General features: G+C 45.8%; 1 protein-coding gene across 2 annotated transcripts in view; it reads right to left on the bottom strand.

Moving 5' to 3' along the window:
* Positions 1 to 25,910, bottom strand: part of LOC120991941 (sialic acid-binding Ig-like lectin 13) — an 82,553-nt gene that overhangs the window by 55,894 nt on the left and 749 nt on the right. The gene's annotated exons all lie outside the window — the stretch shown is intronic.

Genomic DNA, 25,910 nt, shown 5'->3' with positions numbered 1-25,910 from the left:
GCTGTCAACTCTCAAGATGAGATCCAAAGAGCTGTCACTATCAGTGAAGCAAGCCATCATTAGGCTGAAAAAACAAAACAAACCCATCAGAGAGATAGCAAAAACATTAGGCGTGGTCAAAACAACTGTTTGGAACATTCTAATAAAGAAGGAACGCACCGGTGAGCTCAGCAACACCAAAAGACCCGGAAGATCACGGAAAACAACTGTGGTGGATGACCGAAGAATTCTTTCCCTCGTAAAGAAAACACCCTTCACAACAGTTGGCCAGATCAAGAACACTCTCCAGGAGGTAGGTGTATGTGTGTCAAAGTCAACAATCAAGAGAAGACTTGATTGAGCCTCAAAAACAGGAAGGCCAGATTAGGGTTTGCCAAACGACATCTAAAAAAGCCTTCACAGTTCTGGAACAACATCCTATGGACAAATGAGACCAAGATCAACTTGTCCCAGAGTGATGGGAAGAGAAGCGTATGGAGAAGGAAAGGAACTGCTCATGATCCTAAGCATACCACCTCATCAGTGAAGCATGGTGGTGGTAGTGTCATGGCGTGGACATGTATGGCTGCCAATGGAACTGGTTCTCTTGTATTTATTGATGATCTGACTGCTGACAAAAGCAGCAGGATGAATTCTGAAGTGTTTCGGGCAATATTATCTGCTCATATTGAGCCAAATGCTTCTGAACTCATTGGACGGCGCTTCACAGTGCAGATGGACAATGACCCAAAGCATAATGCAAAAGCAACCAAACAGTTTTTTTAAGGGAAATAAGTGGAATGTTCTGCAATGGCCGAGTCAATCACCGGACCTGAATCCGATTGAGCATGCATTTCACTTGCTGAAGACAAAACTGAAGGGAAAATGCCCCAAAAACAAGCAGGAACTGAAGACAGTTGCAGTAGAGGCCTGGCAGAGCATCACCAGGGATGAAACCCAGCGTCTGTTGATGTCTATGCGTTCCAGACTTCAGGCTGTAATTGACTGCAAAGGATTTGCAACCAAGTATTAAATAGTGAAAGTTTGATTTATGATTATTATTCTGTCCCATTACTTTTGGTCCCTTAACAAGTGGGAGGCACATATGCAAACTGTTGTAATTCCTACACCGTTCACCTGATTTGGATGTAAATACCCTCAAATTAAAGCTGACAGTCTGCAGTTGAAGCACATCTTGTTTGTGTCATTTCAAATCCATTGTGGTGGTGTATAGAACCAAAAATGTTAGAATTGTGTCGATGTCCCAATATTTATGGACCTGACTGTATATGTGATTACTGCAGCAATTCAATTGGTAATGCAGTAATCTACCTGTGAGTGTTATCGTAAAATTGATGGTCAAATCTCAATCATCTGTTTCCGTGAATTTAATTTCCACATGGTTGAAATAAAAAAAATTGGGGGGATTGTTCAATATAATTAACCAGCATATATATGTGATTACTGCAACAATATACAGGGTAATGCAGAAATTTACCTGTGAGTGATAACAAGAAATTGTCCTTTGTATTTTGTTTATTTTTTTTGGGGGGGGTCAATTTCAATGTAATTAAACCAGCATATAGGTGATTAGGACACCAATACATAGTCTATGGTAACAATTTATCTTTGCGTGTACACGCTATTAAGGCCTCAGTCGTCCTTTTCCATACATACAGTTTCCACACGATTAGAATTTTTTGGGGGACTCATTCAGTTTAATTAAACCAGCACATATATATGTGATTTCTGCAGCAATACACAGGGTAATGCAGCAATCTACCTGGGAGTTAACGTGAAATTTGAGTCTCAATCGTCTGTTTAAAACAATGAGCGAATTTTGCGAGTTTGGGTTTCCAGGCCTGAACCCGGACTTTTTCACTGAAGTCCAGGTTCAGTGTTCAGGTGATTTTATTATTTTCCGTTATATCATGGTTATATCGGAAAATAATAGCATTCGTAAGACAGAATGCAAAAGAATATGGACATTTACAGGTAAAAAAAAAAAAAAAAACAAAAAAAAAAACAATTCACCTCATCTACTTGATTGCGCTACAGCAGTCTCTACTATCTTCATTCAGCAGGACCTGCCAAAGGACCTGCGATGTGCGTGATGATATCACTTGGGTCAAGTTTGGGTTCAGGGTCAAATTGGGTTCCAAACCCGAACTATGACTTGAAGCTCGGCTGAAAATGACGAACCTGAACTTCCACAGGTTCGCTCAGCCCTATCCGTTTCCCTAAATTCCATTTAACATGGTTGGAAATTTTTTTTTTTTGTGGGATTGTTCATTTTAATTAAACCAGCATATAGGTGATCACTACAACAATATACAGGCTAGGCCATAAATTTACCTGTGAGTGTTATCTTGAAATTGAACATGAGGCCTGGCCTTTAACCTCTTCCGGACACAGGGCGTACAGGTACGCCCTTATGTCCTGGTACTTAAGGACACAGGGCGTACCTGTATCGGAACCCGGTGCCTGCTCAAATCATTGAGCAGGCACCTGGGGCACATGCGCCGGGGGTCCTGTGACCTGCGGTTTGCTGCATTTCTGGGTTATTCGAGTCTCTGAGGACCCGATAACCCGGAACAGGATGGTGATCGGTGGTGTGATTTTACCCCACCAATCACCATCCTGCGATCCTGAGTGGTGATGGTGACATCACCTCTTAGGATCGCCTCTGATTGGTAGGAGGGCGGGCCGGCGGGAGATTCAAATGATAGCAGCGCTCCTCTCCTCTTCCTTTTGTGCCCGAGGAGAGAGGAGTGCTGCCTGCACGTGTCGGATCTGAGCCAGCATCTGTGCCCCAGCACCCATCCTTGCCCCAGCACCCTATCTGTGCCCCAGCACAGCCATCTTATCTGCAGGTAATTAGGGAAAGACTAGGGGGAGGTTGGGCTAGGCAGGGAAAATAAAGGGAAAGTTAGTTGGTAAAAAAAGTTTTCTTGCACCACCCTAAGTAGGGTGTCTGTGTGACCATAGACCCCCCAGGGGTGCTGCCACTTGCCCCCCCCCCCACAACTTTTTTGGGGCGCAGGCATTTATTTTTTATTTATTTTTGTGCATACGCTGACTGTGGCCGGCACTCTTAGCTTCCGGCCACTGTTAGCGCATCGCACACCCCACCGCTGATCAACTTCGAACGGTTGATCAGCGGTTTAAATTATTTTTTCTAATTTTTCCCCTTTTTTTAGTTAGTCTTTTTTTTTTCAGTTAGTTTTAGGGATAAGTACGCGAACACCCGTGACACCACACACACGCACACCAAATAAAGATTTACATACATGCACATACACATGCAGACACACACTCCCCTATGGCCCGCCAGGACATTCTCGGCCGAGGAGGCATATGCCCAGCTTGCCTCGGACTCTGAGAGTCCCAGTGAGGATGAGGATGACCCCACTTTCCTGTTGTCATCCACGTCCTCCTCATCATCTAGCGAGGATGATGAGCCCCCAAGGCGGCGAAGACGCCGCCAGGCGGAGCAAGGGGACCGCCATGCTAGGGACCCTGTGGCCCACCCTAGTACGAGCAGCTCTGGGGCTCGTACTAGTTTTCCGGCCCACCAGTTAAATCCACTGGAGCCCCCTGCCGGTAAACTTGTCTGCTGTACCCCAGATCTATTTGAGCCCGTGATTCCTGAGTTTGTAGGCCAATCAGGAATCCAAATTTCCACAGTGGGCTTCACTGAATATGACTTTTTTAGTCATTTTTTTTAGTGACCAACTGGTAAATCTAATGGTGGAGCAGACGAACCTGTACGCCCAACAGTTCGTTGCTCAACACCCGGGCTCCTTTTTGACTAGGCCCGGTGGCTGGACCCCGGACAGTGCAGCCGAGATGAGGACATTTTGGGGCCTCGTGCTGCATATGGGCCTAGTCAAGAAACCTAGTGTCAGGCATTACTGGAGTGAGGACGTCCTCTTCCAGGCCCCACTTTACAGTACGGCCATGAGACGCTCCCGGTTTGAGGCCATCCGGAAATGTCTGCATTATTCAGATAATGCAGCATGTCCCCCCCAAGGGGATCCTGCCTATGACCGTCTGTATAAGATACGGCCGGTCATCGATCACTTTGGGGCCAAACTTGTACAGGCCTATGTACCTGGAAGGGAGGTCACGGTTGATGAGTCTCGCATTGCGTTCAAGGGGAGACTCATTTTCCGCCAGTATGTTCCCTCAAAGCGGGCAAGGTATGGCATGAAGCTGTACAAACTTTGTGAGAGTACCTCAGGGTACACTTACAAGTTTTGTGTGTACGAGGGGCGAGATTCCCGTTTTCAACCCCCAGAATGTCCCCCCACTCTGGGTGTTAGCGGGAAACTTGTGTGGGACCTTATGCACCCACTGCTAGATAAGGGTTACCACCTTTATGTGGATAACTTTTATACTAGCATCCCCTTGTTCCAGTCCCTCGCCGCCAGATCCACGTCTGCTTGTGGGACCGTGCGGAAAAATCAACATGGCCTCCCTGCCCACCCCCTCCAGGTACCTATCCCCAGGGGTGAAATCCGTGCCCTTACCAGTGAAAACCTGTTGCTGGTCAGATATAAGGACAAGAGGGATGTCCTTGTACTGTCCACAATTCATGGTAACGGCATCACCCCTGTCCCTGTGCGAGGTACCGCGGCAATGGTCCTTAAGCCCGATTGTATCGTCGACTACAATCGGTATATGGGAGGAGTTGATCTCTCTGATCAAGTCCTCAAGCCATATAACGCCATGCGCAAAACCCGGGCATGGTACAAAAAAGTTGCGGTCAACTTGGTGCAGGTTGCCTTGTACAACTCTTTTGTGCTGTCCCGGAGCGCTGGCGACACAGGGACATTCCTTCAGTTCAGTGAAGCAGTCCTCAAGGCCCTGATCTTTTCGGACCGGGAAAGAGCAGGCCGGAGTACCTCAGGAACTGGAGGCGCCCGGATTGTCCCTGTCACTACCAGAGTTTTGAGACGTTCTCACAGCTCTGTTTCTCCACCCCTGTGATGATGTCACTACTAGAGCTTGGAGGAGTCCTCCCAGCTGTTCCTCCTGCGTTTGATTTCCCAGCCTTTAAATCACCCCTCCTCCTTTCTAGGCTGTGGATTATAGTTCTCATTTGAGTTGTAGCTCTTGCTTGAGTATCTTCACTTGTTAGCTTTCATTTCACTGGACCTGTGTTCAGCTGCAGCAAGCACTCCGGATATTGCCAGCTGTGTTTGGATCCGTCTTCTCTGCGGCTGCAGCCCCTTCAGCTAAGTGTGCAGACATTGTTGTGTACCTGTTTATTTTCTGACTGGATCTGAGGCGGCTACGGTTCCCTCCATATACTGGAGCAGGGCACCGGTGGCCGTGCCCCTTCCACTATTGTAGGGGTTACAGTGGTCATCAGTCTTAGGTACGTGGGCATGCCCCGTTCCACCATTTGGATCCGGGCATGTGCTTTAGCAGCATAGGGAGAGCTTTGAGGGTCTGACAGAGGTCACCCTTTATCCTCCCTAGTTTGGGTCCGGTCAGTAGCTCTATTAACTGTGTATGCTCTTGTTGCTCACATACAGCCGTGACAGTCCCTGGCCAACACTTTCCAGGTGTGATTCCCCCATACTGGAAAAAAGGGACGAACCCCAAAAAAGTGCAGAGTGTGTCGCAGGAGGGGGATATGGAAGGACACCACTACTCAGTGCGACACGTGCCCCGATCATCCGGGCCTCTGCATTGACGGTTGCTTCAGGGAGTATCACACTTCCATGGAGTACTGAATTTATATCCCAATTTAGCCACTGACTATCGGATAAAAAACTGGTTCTCAGACTTGAGACACCAAAATTTTTTTTCAAAACTAAAATAATTTTTAAAAAGTATACAAATTAGGTATCGCTGCGTCCGTAATAATCTCCTCTATAAAAATACCCCATGACCTAACCCCCCAGATTAACATGGTAATAAAAAAAACAACTTACAAAAAGTTTAATAGCAAGCGATCAAAAAGTCATATAGCCCCCAAAATAGTGCCAATAAAACCGTCCTCTCATCCTGCAAAAAATGAGCCCCTACATAAGATAATCAGCTAAAAAAAAAAAAAATGTATCAAAAAGGATAATATAGTCTAAAACCTAAATAATTGTAAAAAAGTAGACTTATTAGGTATTTCCGCATCTGTAAGAATCTCCTCTATAAAAATACCCCATGACCTAACCCCCCAGATTAAGACGGTCAAAAAAAAAATAAAAAAACGGTGCCAAAACAGCTATTTTTGGCACTTTTCCATCTCAATCCGTTTTTTCCGGTAAAAAAGCAAGGGTTAACAATTTATTACCCTGATACTGCAGTTTACAGAAACGCCACATTTGTGGTCGTAAACTGCTGTATCACTAAAAGGCAGGGCGCAAAAGGAAAGGACCAACATGGTTTCTGAAAGGCCGATTTTGATGGCCTTTTTTATTGACACCATGTCCCTTTTAAAGCCCCCCTGATGCACCCCTAGAGTAGAAACTCCCTAAAAGTGACCCCGTATAAGAAACTACACCCCTCAAGGTATTCAAAACTGATTTTACAAACTTTATTAACCCTTTAGGTGTTCCTCAACAGTTAATGGCAAATAGAGATGAAATTTCAGAATTTAAATTTTTGGTAACCTTACCTCACAAAAATGTAATATAGAGCAACCAAAAATCATATGTACCCTAAAAATAGTCCCAACAAAACTGCCACCTTATTCCGTAGTTTCCAAAATAGGGTCACTTTTAGGGAGTTTCTACTCAAGGTGTGCATCAGGGGGGTTGAATCAGGACACGGTGTAAATAAACCGGTCCATAAAAATCAGCCCTCCAAAAACCAAACGGCGCTTCTTTCCCTCTACGCCCCGCCGTGTGGGCGCACAGTAGTGTACGGCCACAAATGGGGTGTTTCTGTAAACAGAAGAGTCAGGGCAATAAAGATAGTCTTGTTTGGCTGTTAACCTTTGCTTTGTTAGTGGAAAAAATAGGTAAAAAATGGAAAATTTGGCAAAAAAAAAGCAATTTTCAAATTTCATCCCCATTTGCCAATAACTCTTGTGCAACACCTGAAGAGTTAACAAAGTTTGTAAAATCAGTTTTGAATACCTTGAGGGGTTTAGTTTCTTAGATGGGGTCACTTTTAGGGAGTTTCTACTCCAGGGGTGCATCAGGGGGGTTGAAACAGGACACGGTGTAAATAAACCTGTCATAAAAACCAAACGGCGCTCCTTTCTCTCTACGCCCCGCCGTGTGGCCGTACAGTAGTGTATGGCCACATATGGGGTGTTTTTGTAAACAGCAGAGTCAGGGCAATAAAGATACAGTCTTGTTTGACTGTTAATTATTGATTTGTTAGTGGAAGAAATGGGTTAAAATGGAAAAGTTGGCAAAATAATTAAATTTTCAAATTTCATCCCTATTTGCCAAAAACTCTTGTGCAACACCTGAAGGGTTAACAAAGTTTGTAAAAATCTGTTTTGAATACGTTGAGGGGTGTAGTTTCTTAGATGGTGTCACTTTTATGGAGTTTCTACTCTAGGGGTGCATCAGGGAGGCTTCAAATGGGACACGGTGTAAATAATGCAGTCCAGCAAAATCTGCCTTCCAAAAACCATATGGCGCACCTTTCCCTCTGCGCCCTACTGTGTGCCCGTACAGTAGTTTACGGCCACATATGTGGTGTTTCTGTAAACGGCAGAGTCAGGGCAATAAAGATACAGTCTTGTTTGGCTGTTAACCCTTGCTTTGTTAGTGGAAAAAATTGGTGAAAATGGAAAATGTCGCTGCCGCACAAAGTGACTTGACCTTGACTAGACCTGAACTGGTCCCTAAAAATTGGGTTTTTGAAAATTTCAGAAAAATTTCAAGATTTCCTTCCAAACTTCTAAGCCTTGTAACATCCCCAAAATATAAAATATCATTCCCAAAATTATCCAAATATGAAGTAGACATATGGGGAATGTAAAGTAATAACTATTTTTGTAGATATTACTATGTATTAAAGAAGTAGAGAAATTGAAACTTGGAAATTAGCAATTTTTTGCAAATTTTTGGTAAATTTGGTATTTTTTTTATAAATAAAAATGATTTTTTTAACTTCATTTTACCAGTAGTAGAAAGAGACCGGCACTCGCTGTTCTATGCAATGATGAATTCTTTATTGGTCACATATATAATCCTCTGTGACACTTTTTGGCTCACATCAGGATCCTTTCTCAAACAAGTAGTGATGTCGCGAACATAAAATTTTCAGTTCGCGAACAGCGAACGCGAACTTCCGCAAATGTTCGCGAACTGGCGAACCGGGCGAACCGCCATAGACTTCACTAGACAGGCGAATTTTAAAACCCACAGGGACTCTTTCTGGCCACAATAGTGATGAGAAAGTTGTTTCAAGGGGTCTAACACCTGGACTGTGGCATGCCGGAGGGGGATCTATGGCAAAACTCCCATGGAAAATTACGTAGTGGACGCAGAGTCGGGTTTTAATCCATAAAGGGCATAAATCAACTAACATTCCTAAATTGTTTGGAATAACGTGCTTTAAAACATCCAGTGTGTGTATACGATCAGGTATGATGTTGTATCGATCAGGTAGTGTAAGGGTTACGCCCGCATCACAGACATTGACAGACCAAACTCCCCTTTTAATGCACCGCAAACAGTTCATTTGCACAACCGCAAACTCCCCATTTGCACAAGGTTGGATACCAAGCTAGCCACGTCCCGGTGATGTCATTGAAGGTTTCTTCCTCCACCCAGCCACGTACAACACCAAGGGTCCCCGAAAGGTCAATTGAATTGATTTTTCGAACGGGGAGATGGTTAAAAAAACGCTGGCTCCCTCCCCTTTGTTTTTATCCACGGTGACTGCGTCTGCGCCGTGCAATTTACTGTCACACCCGATATGAGTGGTATTTTCTGTAGTACTATTCTCATCAGTTTAATCCCTCTAACGTCCCCGACTCCCCAATCTGGGGGCCATTTATTAAACAGATTTTTCGGACGGGGAGATGGTTAAAAAAACGCTGGCTCCCTCCACTCTGTTTTAATCCACGGTGACTGCGTCTGCGCCGTGCAATTTACTGTCACACCCGATATGAGTGGTATTTTCTGTAGTACTATTCTCATCAGTTTAATCCCTCTAACGTCCCCAATCTGGGTGCCATTTATTGAATAGATTTTTCGAACGGGGAGATGGTTAAAAAAACGCTGGCTCCCTCCCCTTTGTTTTTATCCACGGTGACTGCGTCTGCGCCGTGCAATTTACTGTCACACCCGATATGAGTGGTATTTTCTGTAGTACTATTCTCATCAGTTTAATCCCTCTAACGTCCCCGACTCCCCAATCTGGGGGCCATTTATTAAACAGATTTTTCGGACGGGGAGATGGTTAAAAAAACGCTGGCTCCCTCCACTCTGTTTTAATCCACGGTGACTGCGTCTGCGCCGTGCAATTTACTGTCACACCCGATATGAGTGGTATTTTCTGTAGTACTATTCTCATCAGTTTAATCCCTCTAACGTCCCCAATCTGGGTGCCATTTATTGAATAGATTTTTCGAACGGGGAGATGGTTAAAAAAACGCTGGCTCCCTCCCCTTTGTTTTTATCCACGGTGACTGCGTCTGCGCCGTGCAATTTACTGTCACACCCGATATGAGTGGTATTTTCTGTAGTACTATTCTCATCAGTTTAATCCCTCTAACGTCCCCGACTCCCCAATCTGGGGGCCATTTATTAAACAGATTTTTCGGACGGGGAGATGGTTAAAAAAACGCTGGCTCCCTCCACTCTGTTTTAATCCACGGTGACTGCGTCTGCGCCGTGCAATTTACTGTCACACCCGATATGAGTGGTATTTTCTGTAGTACTATTCTCATCAGTTTAATCCCTCTAACGTCCCCAATCTGGGTGCCATTTATTGAATAGATTTTTCGAACGGGGAGATGGTTAAAAAAACGCTGGCTCCCTCCCCTTTGTTTTTATCCACGGTGACTGCGTCTGCGCCGTGCAATTTACTGTCACACCCGATATGAGTGGTATTTTCTGTAGTACTATTCTCATCAGTTTAATCCCTCTAACGTCCCCGACTCCCCAATCTGGGGGCCATTTATTAAACAGATTTTTCGGACGGGGAGATGGTTAAAAAAACGCTGGCTCCCTCCACTCTGTTTTAATCCACGGTGACTGCGTCTGCGCCGTGCAATTTACTGTCACACCCGATATGAGTGGTATTTTCTGTAGTACTATTCTCATCAGTTTAATCCCTCTAACGTCCCCAATCTGGGTGCCATTTATTGAATAGATTTTTCGAACGGGGAGATGGTTAAAAAAAACCTGGCTCCCTCCACTCTGTTTTAAACCACGGTGACTGCGTCTGCGCCGTGCAATTTACTGTCACACCCGATATGAGTGGTATTTTCTGTAGTACTATTCTCATCAGTTTAATCCCTCTAACGTCCCCAATCTGGGTGCCATTTATTGAATAGATTTTTCGAACGGGGAGATGGTTAAAAAAACGCTGGCTCCCTCCACTCTGTTTTAAACCACGGTGACTGCATCTGCGCCGTGCAATTTACTGTCACACCCGATATGAGTGGTATTTTCTGTAGTACTATTCTCATCAGTTTAATCCCTCTAACATCCCCAATCTGGGGGCCATTTATTAAATAGATTTTTTGAACGGGGAGATGGTTAAAAAAACGCTGGCTCCCTCCACCGATATGAGTGGTATTTTCTGTAGTATTATTCTCATCAGTTTAATCCCTGTTACGTCCCATATCAGGAATTGCCTTTTATGAAAAAAAATTTAGGCCGGGTACCTTCGACTGCCTTCACAGTGACAGACCAAACTCTCATACACTAAACTGAATTGATTTCAGGAACCGGGAGATGGAAAAAGCAGCTTGGTCGGTCCTCTTACTCCCAAATTGGGGCACTGCGCGTGCACAGAGCAATGTGCTGTGACACCCTATATGAGTGGTGTCTTAACTAGTACTATTGCTATCAGTTTAATCCCTGTTACGGACCCTATCCGGTCGAATTGATTAACCATTGTCGAATCCCCCATTGACATCCCCCTTATAAGCTGTGTAAAGCATATTTTTTAGTTTGGTTTTGAACTGCTGCATCCTTTCCGACTTTTGGTAATTTGGTAACATTTCTGCCACTTTCTGCTTATACCGGGGGTCTAGTAGCGTGGCCACCCGATCGCTTTTGGTCTGACCATAATGAAGCAACGGCCTTATCATCTGGGGTGTGGCAACATTGCCAACACACTTTTATAGAGGTGATGATGATTGCTTCATTGTGATACGCAAGCCCCTTCACCACAACAAGGTAACGATCACGAAGGGGAATTGACACTTGTATGTGCCTTTTTTTTTTGGTTTGTTTTTGCAGCCACAGTGCTGCACCATAGGACAGAAAAATTAGGCATGTACACATGCCTGAAAAATAATGGCACTGTTGCAGACGCTATTGTAGCAGCGGCCGGAAAAATTTATGTTTTCCAGGCAGAAAAGTGACTAAAACATTACGGCTTGAACCCTAGTTGGTGGTGGAGAATTCACGAAAGTCATCCGGTATGCAGACATTAAATACAGCAGCGTGGGGACCATTTTGAGGCCAAGGCATGTAATCAGGCCTTTTGTTAGTCAAACGTATCCCCCACTGTCAGTCCCTTCGGGATCCATGCCTCATTCATCTTTATGAAGGTGAGGTAATCAACACTTTTTTGACCGAGGCGACTTCTCTTGTCAGTGACAATGCCTCCTGCTGCACTGAAGCTCCTTTCTGACAGGACACTTGAAGCAGGGCAGGCCAGAAGTTCTATCGCAAACTGGGATAGCTCAGGCCACAGGTCAAGCCTGCACACCCAGTAGTGAAGGGGTTCATTGCTCCTCAGAGTGTCGATATCTGCTGTTAAGGCGAGGTAGTCTGCTACCTGTCGGTCGAGTCGTTCTCTAAGGCTGGATCCCGAAGGGCTGTGGCGATGAGTAGGACTGAAAAAGCTCCGCATGTCCTCCATCAACAACACATCTGTAAATCGTCCAGTCCTTGCCGCCGTGGTAGGAGGAGGATTACACTCACCTCTTCCCCTGTTAGATTCCCGTTGTGCTGTGACATCTCCCTTATAAGCTGTGTAAAGCATATTTTTTAGTTTGGTTTTGAACTGCTGCATCCTTTCCGACTTTCGGTAATTTGGTAACATTTCTGCCACTTTCTGCTTATACCGGGGGTCTAGTAGCGTGGTCACCCAGTACAGATCGTTCTCCTTTATCCTTTTTATACGTGGGTCCCTCAACAGACATGACAGCATGAAAGACCCCATTTGAACAAGGTTGGATGCAGAGCTTCTCATTTCCCGTTCCTCGTCCTCACTGATGTCATTGACGGTCTGTTCTTCCCCCCAGCCACGTACAACACCATGGGTCCCAGATAGGTGACAACAACGAGCACCCTGGGGTGCCTGCTGTGGTTGGTCTTCCTCCTCCTCAAAGCCGCCACATTCCTCCTCTGACTCCTCTTCCTCATACTCCTCTTCCAGCGTTGCTGCAGGTCCGGCAAGCGATGATGACAAGGCTGTTTCTGGTGGTGATGGTGACCACAACTCTTCCTCTTCCTCTTCACGCTCATCTACAGCCTGATCCAGAACTCTTCGCAGGGCACGCTCCAGGAAGAAAACAAATGGGATGAGGTCGCTGATGGTGCCTTCGGTGCGACTGACTAGGTTTGTCACCTCCTCAAAAGGACGCATAAGCCTACAGGCATTGCGCATGAGTGTCCAGTAACGTGGCAAAAAGATTCCCAGCTCCGCAGAGGCTGTCCTAGCACCCCGGTCATACAAATACTCGTTGACGGCTTTTTCTTGTTGGAGCAGGCGGTCGAACATTAGGAGTGTTGAATTCCAACGTGTCGGGCTGTCGCATATCAAGCGCCTCACTGGCATGTTGTTTCGCCGCTGAATATCGGAAAAGTGCGCCATGGCCGTGTAGGAACGCCTGAAATGGCCACACACCTTCCTGGCCTGCTTGAGGACGTCCTGTAAGCCTGGGTACTTAGACACAAAACGTTGTACGATGAGATTCAACACATGTGCCATGCACGGCACATGTGACAACTTGCCCAAATTTAATGCCGCCAACAGATTGCTTCCATTGTCACACACCACTTTGCCGATCTCCAGTTGGTGCGGGGTCAGCCACTGATCCACCTGTGCGTTCAGGGCGGACAGGAGTGCTGGTCCTGTGTGGCTCTCTGCTTTCAGGCAAGTCAACCCCAAGATAGCGTTACACTGTCGTATCCGGGATGTGGAATAGCCCCTGGGGAGCTGGGGGGAATCAGTTGATGTGCAGCCAGACGCCGCAGCAGAAGAGGACTCAGCCGAGGAGGAAATTAAAGAGGATGGAGTAGGAGTAGAGGAGGTGGCAGTAGGTCTGCCTGCAAGTCGTGGTGGTGTCACCAACTCCGCTGCAGAGCCACGCATTCCATGCTTGTCAGCCGTCAGCAGGTTGACCCAATGCGCAGTATACGTGATATACCTGCCCTGACCGTGCTTTGCAGACCAGGTATCAGTGGTCAGATGGACCCTTGCCCCAACACTGTATGCCAGAGATGCCATGACTTCCTTTTCAATGACATGGTAGAGGTTTGGGATTGCCTTTTTTGAAAAAAAATTTCGTCCGGGTACCTTCCACTGTGGTGTCCCAATAGCGACAAATTTTTTGAAGGCCTCAGACTCTACCAGCTGGTATGGTAAAAGCTGGCGGGCTAAGAGTTCCGTCAAGCCAGCTGTCAGTCGCCGGGCAAGGGGGTGACTTTGTGACATTGGCTTCTTATGCTCAAACATGTCCTTGACAGACACCTGACTGTGGGCAGATGAGCAGGAACTGCTGAAGGTGAGAGATGGAGTGGCGGGTGGTTGAGAGGGGGCAGGGAGGACAGCAGTGGTTGACGTGGCTGAAGATGCAGGACCAGGAGGAGCATGGTGGCTTTGAGTTTGTGTGCTGCTTGTACTCATGTGTTGATCCCATAGGCGTTTGTGATGTGAGATCATGTGCCTTCGCAAAGCAGTTGTACCAAGGTGGGTGTTGGACTTCCCACGACTCAGTTTCTTTTGGCACAGGTTGCAAATGGCATTGCTTTTATCAGAGGCAGACACACAAAAAAAATGCCACACTGCTGAGCTTTGCAATGACGGCATTCTAGTGGTGGCAACAGCATGCGTTGACTGGCGTGCTGTCTGGCTGACCCCAGGTGCCGATACATGCTGTCTGACTGTGCCACTAACTCCTTGCGACGACCTCCCCCTGCTTCCAACTCGTCTCCTCATTCTCTCTGTCTCCCCTTCAGAACTTTCCCCCTCTTCTTCTCTTCGAGCAGGCACCCACGTGGCATCCGTGGACACATCGTCATCATCAACCGCTTCACTTGTATCTGACACCTCAGCAAAGGAAGCAGCAGCGGGTACAACATCATCATCATCACACTGTACGTCCATGTGTGTAATCCTGCCTGACTGAGACATATCCCCGTAATCTACATCATCTGGCAATAATGGTTGCGCATCACTAATTGCATCCAACTGATGTGTAAATAACTCCTCTGACGGATCAAGTGAAGCGGCTGTGGTGGCTGTGGTGGTAGTGGCGACGGGCGGGTGCGTGGTAACTTGAGAGCAGGTGACCGAAGCTGAGTTGGAGGAGGATAGTGCGTCAAGGTTCTTAGCGGAAGCTGTTGAAGATTGGGTGTCCTGTCTAAGCCAGTCAACTACGTCCTCTGAATTTTTCGGGTTCAGGGTACGTGGCCTCTGAAAACTGGGCATTATTCCAGGGACAGTGGAAATCACAGCACCACGACCACGACGGCCCCTGCGGGGTGGCCTGCCTCTGCCTGTCATTTTTTTTTTAGATAAGTGGTACTACGCGTGCTAGGTACTGTGCCACCCGGTATGAGTGGTTGGCACTGGCAGTGGGCACACTACAGTCTGTGGAAGTGGGCCTGACACACACTGGCAGCAGGCAAGCAACTGAATTTAGACTACTGTCTAAAAATTAAATGCCTTATTTATCGGCAAGCTACTGTGCCACCCGGTATCAGTGGTTGGCACTGGCAGTGGGCACACTACAGTCAGTGGAAGAGGGCCTGACACACACTGGCAGCAGGCAAGCAACTGAAATTACACTAAAGTGTAAAAATTAAATGCCTTATTTATCGGCAAGCTACTGTGCCACCCGGTATGAATGGTTGGCACTGGCAGTGGGCACACTACAGTCAGTGGAAGAGGGCCTGACACACACTGGCAGCAGGCAAGCAACTGAATTTAGACTACTGTCTAAAAATTAAATGCCTTATTTATCGGCAAGCTACTGTGCCACCCGGTATCAGTGGTTGGCACTGGCAGTGGGCACACTACAGTCAGTGGAAGCGGGCCTGACACACACTGGCAGCAGGCAAGCAACTGAAATTACACTAAAGTGTAAAAATTAAATGCCTTATTTATCGACAAGCTACTGTGCCACCCGGTATCAGTGGTTGGCACTGGCAGTGGGCACACTACAGTCAGTGGAAGCGGGCCTGACACACACTGGCAGCAGGCAAGCAACTGAATTTAGACTACTGTCTAAAAATTAAATGCCTTATTTATCGGCAAGCTACTGTGCCACCCGGTATCAGTGGTTGGCACTGGCAGTGGGCACACTACAGTCAGTAGAAGCGGGCCTGACACACACTGGCAGCAGGCAAGCAACTGAAATTACACTAAAGTGTAAAAATTAAATGCCTTATTTATCGGCAAGCTACTGTGCCACCCGGTATGAGTGGTTGGCACTGGCAGTGGGCACACTACAGTCAGTGGAAGAGGGCCTGACACACTGACTGGCAGCAGGCAAGCAACTGAATTTAGACTACTGTCTAAAAATTAAATGCCTTATTTATCGGCAAGCTACTGTGCCACCCGGTATCAGTGGTTGGCACTGGCAGTGGGCACACTACAGTCAGTGGAAGAGGGCCTGACACACACTGGCAGCAGGCAAGCAACTGAATTTAGACTACTGTCTAAAAATTAAATGCCTTATTTATCGGCAAGCTACTGTGCCACCCGGTATCAGTGGTTGGCACTGGCAGTGGGCACACTACAGTCAGTTGAAGTCGGCCTGACACACACTAGCAGCAGGCAAGCAGCTGAAATTACATTAAAGTGTAAAAATTAAATGCCTTTTTTAAGCAAAGTCCTGTGCCAGCCGGTATGAGTGGTGGGCACTGGCAGTGGGCACACTACAGTCAGTGGAAGTCAGCCTGACACACACTGGCAGGCAACTAACCTTAGATTAAAGTGTAAAAATTAAGTGCCTATTTTTTAAGCAAAGTCCTGTGCCACTCGGTATGACAGGGGTGGGCACTGGCAGTGGGCACACTACAGTCAGTTGAAGTCGGCCTGACACACACTAGCAGCAGGCAAGCAGCTGAAATTACACTAAAGTGTAAAAATTAAATGCCTTTTTTATGCAAAGTCCTGTGCCAGCCGGTATGAGTGGTGGGCACTGGCAGTGGGCACACTACAGTCAGTGGAAGTCAGCCTGACACACACTGGCAGGCAACTAACCTTAGATTAAAGTGTAAAAATTAAGTGCCTATTTTTTAAGCAAAGTCCTGTGCCACTCGGTATGACAGGGGTGGGCACTGCAGTGGGCACACTACAGTCAGTTGAAGTCGGCCTGACACACACTAGCAGCAGGCAAGCAGCTGAAATTACATTAAAGTGTAAAAATTAAATGCCTTTTTTAAGCAAAGTCCTGTGCCAGCCGGTATGAGTGGTGGGCACTGGCAGTGGGCACACTACAGTCAGTGGAAGTCAGCCTGACACACACTGGCAGGCAACTAACCTTAGATTAAAGTGTAAAAATTAAGTGCCTATTTTTTAAGCAAAGTCCTGTGCCACTCGGTATGACAGGGGTGGGCACTGGCAGTGGGCACACTACAGTCAGTTGAAGTCGGCCTGACACACACTAGCAGCAGGCAAGCAGCTGAAATTACACTAAAGTGTAAAAATTAAATGCCTTTTTTATGCAAAGTCCTGTGCCAGCCGGTATGAGTGGTGGGCACTGGCAGTGGGCACACTACAGTCAGTGGAAGTCAGCCTGACACACACTGGCAGGCAACTAACCTTAGATTAAAGTGTAAAAATTAAGTGCCTATTTTTTAAGCAAAGTCCTGTGCCACTCGGTATGACAGGGGTGGGCACTGGCAGTGGGCACACTACAGTCAGTTGAAGTCGGCCTGACACACACTAGCAGCAGGCAAGCAGCTGAAATTACATTAAAGTGTAAAAATTAAATGCCTTTTTTAAGCAAAGTCCTGTGCCAGCCGGTATGAGTGGTGGGCACTGGCAGTGGGCACACTACAGTCAGTGGAAGTCAGCCTGACACACACTGGCAGGCAACTAACCTTAGATTAAAGTGTAAAAATTAAGTGCCTATTTTTTAAGCAAAGTCCTGTGCCACTCGGTATGACAGGGGTGGGCACTGGCAGTGGGCACACTACAGTCAGTTGAAGTCGGCCTGACACACACTAGCAGCAGGCAAGCAGCTGAAATTACACTAAAGTGTAAAAATTAAATGCCTTTTTTATGCAAAGTCCTGTGCCAGCCGGTATGAGTGGTGGGCACTGGCAGTGGGCACACTACAGTCAGTGGAAGTCAGCCTGACACACACTGGCAGGCAACTAACCTTAGATTAAAGTGTAAAAATTAAGTGCCTATTTTTTAAGCAAAGTCCTGTGCCACTCGGTATGACAGGGGTGGGCACTGCAGTGGGCACACTACAGTCAGTTGAAGTCGGCCTGACACACACTAGCAGCAGGCAAGCAGCTGAAATTACATTAAAGTGTAAAAATTAAATGCCTTTTTTAAGCAAAGTCCTGTGCCAGCCGGTATGAGTGGTGGGCACTGGCAGTGGGCACACTACAGTCAGTGGAAGTCAGCCTGACACACACTGGCAGGCAACTAACCTTAGATTAAAGTGTAAAAATTAAGTGCCTATTTTTTAAGCAAAGTCCTGTGCCACTCGGTATGACAGGGGTGGGCACTGGCAGTGGGCACACTACAGTCAGTTGAAGTCGGCCTGACACACACTAGCAGCAGGCAAGCAGCTGAAATTACAATAAAGTGTAAAAATTAAATGCCTTTTTTATGCAAAGTCCTGTGCCAGCCGGTATGAGTGGTGGGCACTGGCAGTGGGCACACTACAGTCAGTGGAAGTCAGCCTGACACACACTGGCAGGCAACTAACCTTAGATTAAAGTGTAAAAATTAAGTGCCTATTTTTTAAGCAAAGTCCTGTGCCACTCGGGATGACAGGGGTGGGCACTGGCAGTGGGCACACTACAGTCAGTTGAAGTCGGCCTGACACACACTGGCAGGCAACTAACCTTAGATTAAAGTGTAAAAATGAAGTGCCTTTTTTTTAAGCAAAGTCCTGTGCCACACGGGATGACAGGGGTGGGCACTGGCAGTGGGCACACTACAGTCAGTTGAAGTCGGCCTGACACACACTAGCAGCAGGCAAGCAGCTGAAATTACACTAAAGTGTAAAAATTAAATGCCTTTTTTATGCAAAGTCCTGTGCCAGCCGGTATGAGTGGTGGGCACTGGCAGTGGGCACACTACAGTCAGTGGAAGTCAGCCTGACACACACTGGCAGGCAACTAACCTTAGATTAAAGTGTAAAAATTAAGTGCCTTTTTTTAAGCAAAGTCCTGTGCCACACGGAATGACAGGGGTGAGCACTGGCAGTGGGCACACTACAGTCTGTGGGCCTGCAGCTCCTCACACACAGGCAGGCCAGGCAACTGCAATATGTATATAAAGGAAAAAAAAAAAGCAGACTAATGTTGCAGCCCTAAAAAGGGCTTTTTGGGGTGCTGTCAGGACGCTGTCCTTACAGCAGAGATCAGATGAGTCTTTCAGGACTGGAGTGGACACTGAATTCACTAGCCTAGCTATCGATTTCCCAATTAAATCAGCAGCAGTTACAGTCTCCCTCCTCTCACTAAGACTGCAGCTTCAGAATGAATCTAAAATGGATGCTGTGCAGGAGGTGGGAGGGTCTGGGAGGGAGGGTATGCTGCTGATTAGCTGGAATGTGTCTGCTGACTGTGAGGTACAGGGTCAAAGTTTGCTCAATGATGATGTATAGGGGGCGGACCGAACATCGCATGTGTTCGCCCGGCAGAGGCGAACGCGAACAAGCTATGTTCGCCGGGAACTGTTCGCCGTCGGATAGTTCGGGCCATCTCTACAAACAAGATATGGTATATGTGACCAAATTAAGAATTCATCATTGCATAGAACAGTGAGTGCCGGTCTCTTTCTACTATTTACGTGAGATTGCTATCTCGGACGCGTGCACCACGCTCTCACCAACAGAGTGCCAGCTGATCATCATCTGATTTTCATTTTACTAGTGTCATGAAGTACAATATGTGACGAAAAAACAATCTCAGAATGGTCTGGATAAGTCAAAGCGTTTTAAAGTTATCACCACTTAAAGTGACAGTGGTCAGATTTGCAAAAAATGGCCTGGTCCTTAAGGTGAAATAAGGCTGTGTCCTTAAGGAGTTAATCATCCATTGATGTTCATTCATTTCTCAACTTGAAATTTTATTTTTTTGGGACTTTTTCAATTTAATGAAACCAGCATATAGGTGATCAACATCAATAAACAGGCCAGCACACAAAAGTATCTGTGAGGGTTAACAAATTTAGGCCGAAATCAGTTTCCCTTTTTTCTGTGTTCACAAGCACATTTCCAATCTTTTTTTTTTTTTTTTTTTTTGAGGACTGATTATATTCAAAGTAGCAGCATATATACGTGATTACTATACCAATAGACAGTGTAGCACACAAAAGTATCTGGGAGTGATAACGAATTTAAGCCCAAATCCGTTTCGCCTTTATTCAAACGTTTTAAATCAACTTTTTGGGGGTGGGTGGGGTTGTTGATTATATTCAAACTATCAGAATATACAGTATATACAACTGCTCAAAAAATAAAGGGAACACTTAAACAACACAATGTAACTCCAAGTCTTCTGTGAAATCAACCTGTCCAGTTATGAAGAAACACTGATTGTGAATCAATTTCTCCTGCTGTTGTGCAAATTGAATAGACAACAGGTAGAAATGATAGGCAATTAGCAAGACAACCCCTATGAAGGGGTGGTTCTGCAGGTGGTTCTGTATGTGAAAGATAGCATTAAATCTAACCTAATACAAGTTGGTGAGGCCAACATAGAGTCAGTCTGGGTTACGTTGCAGTTTGCTAACCATGCAGTAACTCGTGTAGGTGTGATATATAGACCACCTGGTCAAGTTAAAGAACTAGATGATCTACTAGTTGAAGAAATAGCTAAAATGACAATGAAAGGAGAAGTTATCATTATGGGAGATTTCAATCTTCCAGATATAAACTGGAAAACCAAAATAGCAAGTTCTACCAGGAGTACAGATATTCTAAATTCCCTACTGGGGTTATCTCTACAACAAGTGGTTGAGGAGCCAACCCGGAGGGAGGCCATTTTGGACTTGGTATTCACAAATGGGGATTCGGTATATGATGTCATTGTAGGCGAAACCTTGGGATCTAGTGATCACCAGTCAGTGTGGTTTAATATAAGAACTGTGAAAGAGTCCCACCACACAAAAACAAAAGTTTTAGATTTTAGAAAAACAGACTTTTCAAAAATGAAATTAGTCATAAATGAGTCCTTATCAGACTGGAACGGATTACATGGAGTCCAGGAGAAATGGGACTACTTAAAAGGTGCATTATTGAAGGCAACAGAAAATTGCATTAGACTTGTCAGTAAAAGCAAAAAAAGGAAGAGACCACTGTGGTACTCAGCAGAAGTGGCCCAAATCATTAAAAATAAAAAGCTAGCATTTTGTAATTATAAAAAAAACCAGAGCAATGAAGATAAGGAAATCTACAAGATTAGGCAGAAAGAGGCCAAGCAAGTTATAAGAACTTCTAAAGCGCAGGCAGAAGAAAAACTAGCTCAGTCTATGAAAAAAGGGGATAAGACATTCTTCAGATATATAAATGAAAAAAAGAAATTAAAACAAGGAATAACTAAATTAAAAACAAAGGACGGAAGGTATGTAGAAGAGAATAAAGGGCTAGCCGACTGCCTTAATGAATACTTCTGTTCCGTTTTTACAAAAGAAAAAGGAGAAGAACCTCCACTAGAAAGGATGACTAATAAATCGTTTGATGCATGTATCTTTACAGAGGAAGAAGTTCTAAGTTTGCTGTCTAAGGTGAAGACAAATAAGTCACAGCGGCCTGATGAGATACACCCAAAATTATTAAAAGAGCTTAGTGGTGAGCTGGCAAAACCGTTAACAGATTTATTTAACCAATCATTAGTAACAGGAGTCGTCCCGGAAAATTGGAAATTGGCAAATGTCGTGCCCATTCACAAGAAAGGTAGTAGGGAGGAACCGAGCAACTATAGACCAGTGAGTCTGACATCAATAGTAGGCAAATTAATGGAAACCCTATTAAAGGATAGGATTGTGGAACATCTAAAATCCCATGGATTGCAAGATGAAAAACAACATGGGTTTACTTCAGGGAGATCATGTCAAACAAATCTTATAGATTTTTTTGACTGGGTGACTAAAATAATAGACGGTGGAGGTGCAGTAGACATCGCATATCTAGATTTTAGTAAGGCTTTTGACACTGTCCCACATAGAAGACTTATCAATAAACTGCAGTCATTGAGCATGGACTCCCATATTGTTGAGTGGATTAGGCAGTGGCTGAGTGACAGACAGCAGAGGGTTGTAGTCAATGGAGAACATTCAAAACAAGGTCATGTTACCAGTGGGGTTCCACAGGGATCTGTACTGGGACCAATTTTGTTTAATATCTTCATAAGTGATATTGCAAAAGGCCTCGATGGTAAGGTTTGTCTTTTTGCTGATGACACAAAGATATGTAACAGGGTTGATGTTCCTGGAGGGAAACGCCAAATGGAAAAGGATTTAGGAAAACTAGAAGAATGGTCAGAACTCTGGCAACTGAAATTTAATGTGGATAAGTGCAAGATAATGCACCTGGGGCGTAAAAACCCAAGGGCAGAATATAGAATATTTGACACAGTCCTGACCTCAGTATCTGAGGAAAGGGATTTAGGAGTAATTATTCCAGAAGACTTAAAGGTGGGAAGACAATGTAATAGAGCAGCACGAAATGCCAGCAGAATGCTTGGATGTATAGGGAGAGGTATAAGCAGTAGAAAGAGTGAAGTGCTTATGCCGCTGTACAGAACACTGGTGAGACCTCACTTGGAGTATTGTGCGCAGTACTGGAGGCCATATCTCCAGAAGGATATAGATACTCTAGAGAGAGTTCAGGGAAGAGCTACTAAACTAGTACATGGATTGCAGGATAAAACTTACCAGGAAAGGTTAAAGGACCTTAATATGTATAGCTTGGAAGAAAGAAGAGACAGAGGGGATATGATAGAAACTTTTAAATACATAAAGGGAATCAACTCGGTAAAGGAGGAGAGCATATTTAAAAGAAGAAAAACTACCACAAGAAGACACAGTTTTAAATTAGAGGGTCAAAGGTTTAAAAGTAATATCAGGAAGTATTACTTTACTGAGAGAGTAGTGGATGCATGGAATAGCCTTCCTGCAGAAGTGGTAGCTGCAAATACAGTGAAGGGGTTTAAGCATGCATGGGATAGGCATAAGGCTATCCTTCATATAAGATAGGGCCAGGGACTATTCATAGGATTCAGATATATTGGGCAGACTAGATGGGCCAAATGGTTCTTATCTGCCGACACATTCTATGTTTCTATGTTTCTATGGTAACCACAAACCATTTCATTGTTCTTATCATTTTGGCTTTTGTTTTGGTCACTGCTCTCACCCCTCAAGGGAGCATGAGGCAGTGTTTTTAACCCACAGAGGTTGCTCAGGTAGTGCGGCTCATCCAGGATGGCACATCAATGCGAACTGTGGCAAGAAGGTTAGCTGTGTCCAGCTGTGTCAGCACAGTGTCCAGAGCATGGAGCAGATACCAGGAGACAGGCCAGTACACCAGGAGACATGGAGGGGGCCATATGAGGGCAACAACCCAGCAGCAGGACAGTTACCTCCTCCTTTGTGCAAGGAGGAGCAGTGCCAGAGCCCTGCAAAATGACTTACAGCAGGCGCCTAATATCAATGTGTCTGCTCAAACTGTCAGAAACAGACTTCATGAGGGTGGTATAAGGGTCCGTCATCCACAAGTCAGTGTTGTGCTTATAGCCCAACACCGTGCAGGGCGATTGGCATTTGCCAGATAACACCAAGATTGGCAGATTCGACTTTGGCGCTCTTCACGGATGAGAGCAGGTTCACCGTGAGCACATGTAACGGACATGACAGAGTCTGGAGACTCCGTGGAGATCGTTCTGCTAACTGCAACATCCTCCAGCATGACCGGTTTGGCAATGGGTCAGTATTGGTGTTGGTAGGCATTTCTTTGGAGGGCTGCACAGCCCTCCATGTGCTAGCCAGAGGTACCCTGACTACTATTAGGTACTGGTTTAAGATCTTAAGACCCACTGTGAGATCATACGCAGGTGCAGTGGGCCATGGGTGCCTTCTGATGCATGACAATGCTAGGCCTCGTGTGGCTGAAGTGTGTCAGCAGTTCCTACATGATGAAGGCTTTGATGCTATGGACTGGCCTGCCGGTTCCCCAGACCTGAATCCAATTGAACACATCTGACACATCATGTCTCATTCCATTTACCTGCACCACAGACTCTTCAGGAGTTGATTGATGCTTTAATCCAGGTCTGGGAGGAGATCCCTTTAGGAGAACATCTGCTGCCTCATCAGGAGCATGCCAAGGCATTGTAGGGAGGTCATATAGGCACACACAGTGGAAAATTAGATTTTCCACTTTGATTTTGAGTATCATTCCAAATCCAGACCTCCATGGGATATTAATTTTGTTTTACATTGATCATTATTATGTTTTATTGTTCTCAATGCATTCCACTATGTTATTAATAAATATTTGCAACTGGAATATGTCATTTATTGAGATCTAGGGAGAGACCCAAAAATGGCAGGGCTACGGAAATGTTCCAAACTTAAGACCCAGAGCCAGAATGTGGGTAGTAGCAGCACCAACTATCCAGCCAGAAGTAGTAATAGGCCGCAGTTGTCCCTGCTGACTTTGGAAAGTAGCAACATTATAGTTGAATAGAAAGAGGATGAGATTGTGGATTGGATGGCTCATTCCTTCTCTCAGTCGCAGCAGGATTATGTGGCATGACTTCAGAGTTTGACACCGTGTCATGGAACCACAAAGAAGGCTTTCAGTGAAGTCCTCTCAGTATTCACTGCCCATTCCTAGAGGTGCACCTACCATTTACCAAAGAAGGGGCAAGAAAACCTGACCATGCCCTACGGCAGATATTCAAGAGAGTCTCCCTGTTGATGATTTGTGTGGGAGCAGTCAGCATTTCTACTGCCCTGAGGAGGATGTGGAGGAGGCTGCAGACCCCAGGAATAGCTGTGTTGGTGCTGGTGGTACTGGCCCCCGTAGCCGCGGTATTGGCTTTGAGGGCAGCGACAGTGGCAGTCGGGGCAAAACAGGGAAGGGAGGCCAAAGAATCCACCATGATGTCCCATAGTCTGATAGAAGAGGAAGGGAGGGTGAGGACTTTGTGTCAATTGTGTGCTTGACAGGACCTGGGAGCCGCATCGGGGTGCTGAGGAGAAGACAACATCAGAGGAGAAGGGTGAGGGCAACAGCAATAAAGAGCAGAGTCCACGTACCTACCAAAAAACAGCAAGGGCCACATTTGCTTCTGGTGATGCAGCTGACACTGTGGGCAAATGAGGCCCAAAATGTGCCAGAAGTAAGCCAAGCTTGGCTGCCTCTACTTCTGCTGCCCGAGTACCTCCCATCCTGTTTTTTCAGAGAAGACAAAAGCATTACCATGTGCAAGCTGTGCAAGAGCAAAATAAAACGAGGGCAGGCAAACACAAACATAGGCATCACAGCTGTATTGAACCACATGAATCGGCATCACCCAATCTCATGGGAAAACAGAGATGGAGTTCCCCCCTTCCTACTGTGCTTCTTGCAGCAGCCAGGCTGCATCCATGGGCAGTACGGTGTCTTTCACATCGTTATCATCCCTTTACACTTCTCCAGGAAACAACTCTACGAGTCCAGAAATCTGATGACGCGTAAGCTTATTTCCCACCTGGCCAAGTTACTGACGGTGCAGTTGCTGCCGTACCATTTAGTCAAGTCTGCTGCATTTAGGGAGCTAATGGCATGCGCTCACTCACTGAAAGATTCCTAGCGAGTATTATTTCTCCCAAAAAGCCATCCCTACATTGTACTCTCACATGGCGGACAAGCCGCTCCATGCGATTCTCGCTTACTAGCCAGGTTTACGCCATGGTGGAAGCCTGAAACGGGTTGGAACTGATTGGCCTGTAAGAGAAAACCCAGACTGGCGAGCAGTTTCTCCAGTATATCAAGCTTCAAGCACTTTGCAGTCAGGTTCACGCCATGGTGGAAGCCTGAAACGGGTTGGAACTGATTGGCCTGTAAGAGAGAACCCAGACTGGCGAGCAGTTTCTCCAGTATATCAAGCAGCAATCATCCCGCTGGCTATCAACAATGTATCATAAAAAATAAATGAAAATAGATTTTCCTAGAGTACTAGATGGAGTTATATACCAACTTTCAGGGCGATTGGAGCTTTGTTTTGGAGGTAACTAGGAGCAACACACTGTATGTGCGGGGTCTGCGCTCCTGAACATAAATGCATAACGGCATAGGCAGGTTTAGCATAGGACCCGCCTGAACTGAGACCACCTCGTCACTTGGTAGGTGGGCTTAGATGTGTTTT

Source organism: Bufo bufo, chromosome 1 (genome assembly GCF_905171765.1).
Source record: "Bufo bufo chromosome 1, aBufBuf1.1, whole genome shotgun sequence".
Taxonomy (NCBI): domain Eukaryota; kingdom Metazoa; phylum Chordata; class Amphibia; order Anura; family Bufonidae; genus Bufo; species Bufo bufo.
The sequence above is the reverse complement of the archived record's forward strand: the minus strand, read 5'-3'. Positions and strand labels throughout refer to the sequence as shown.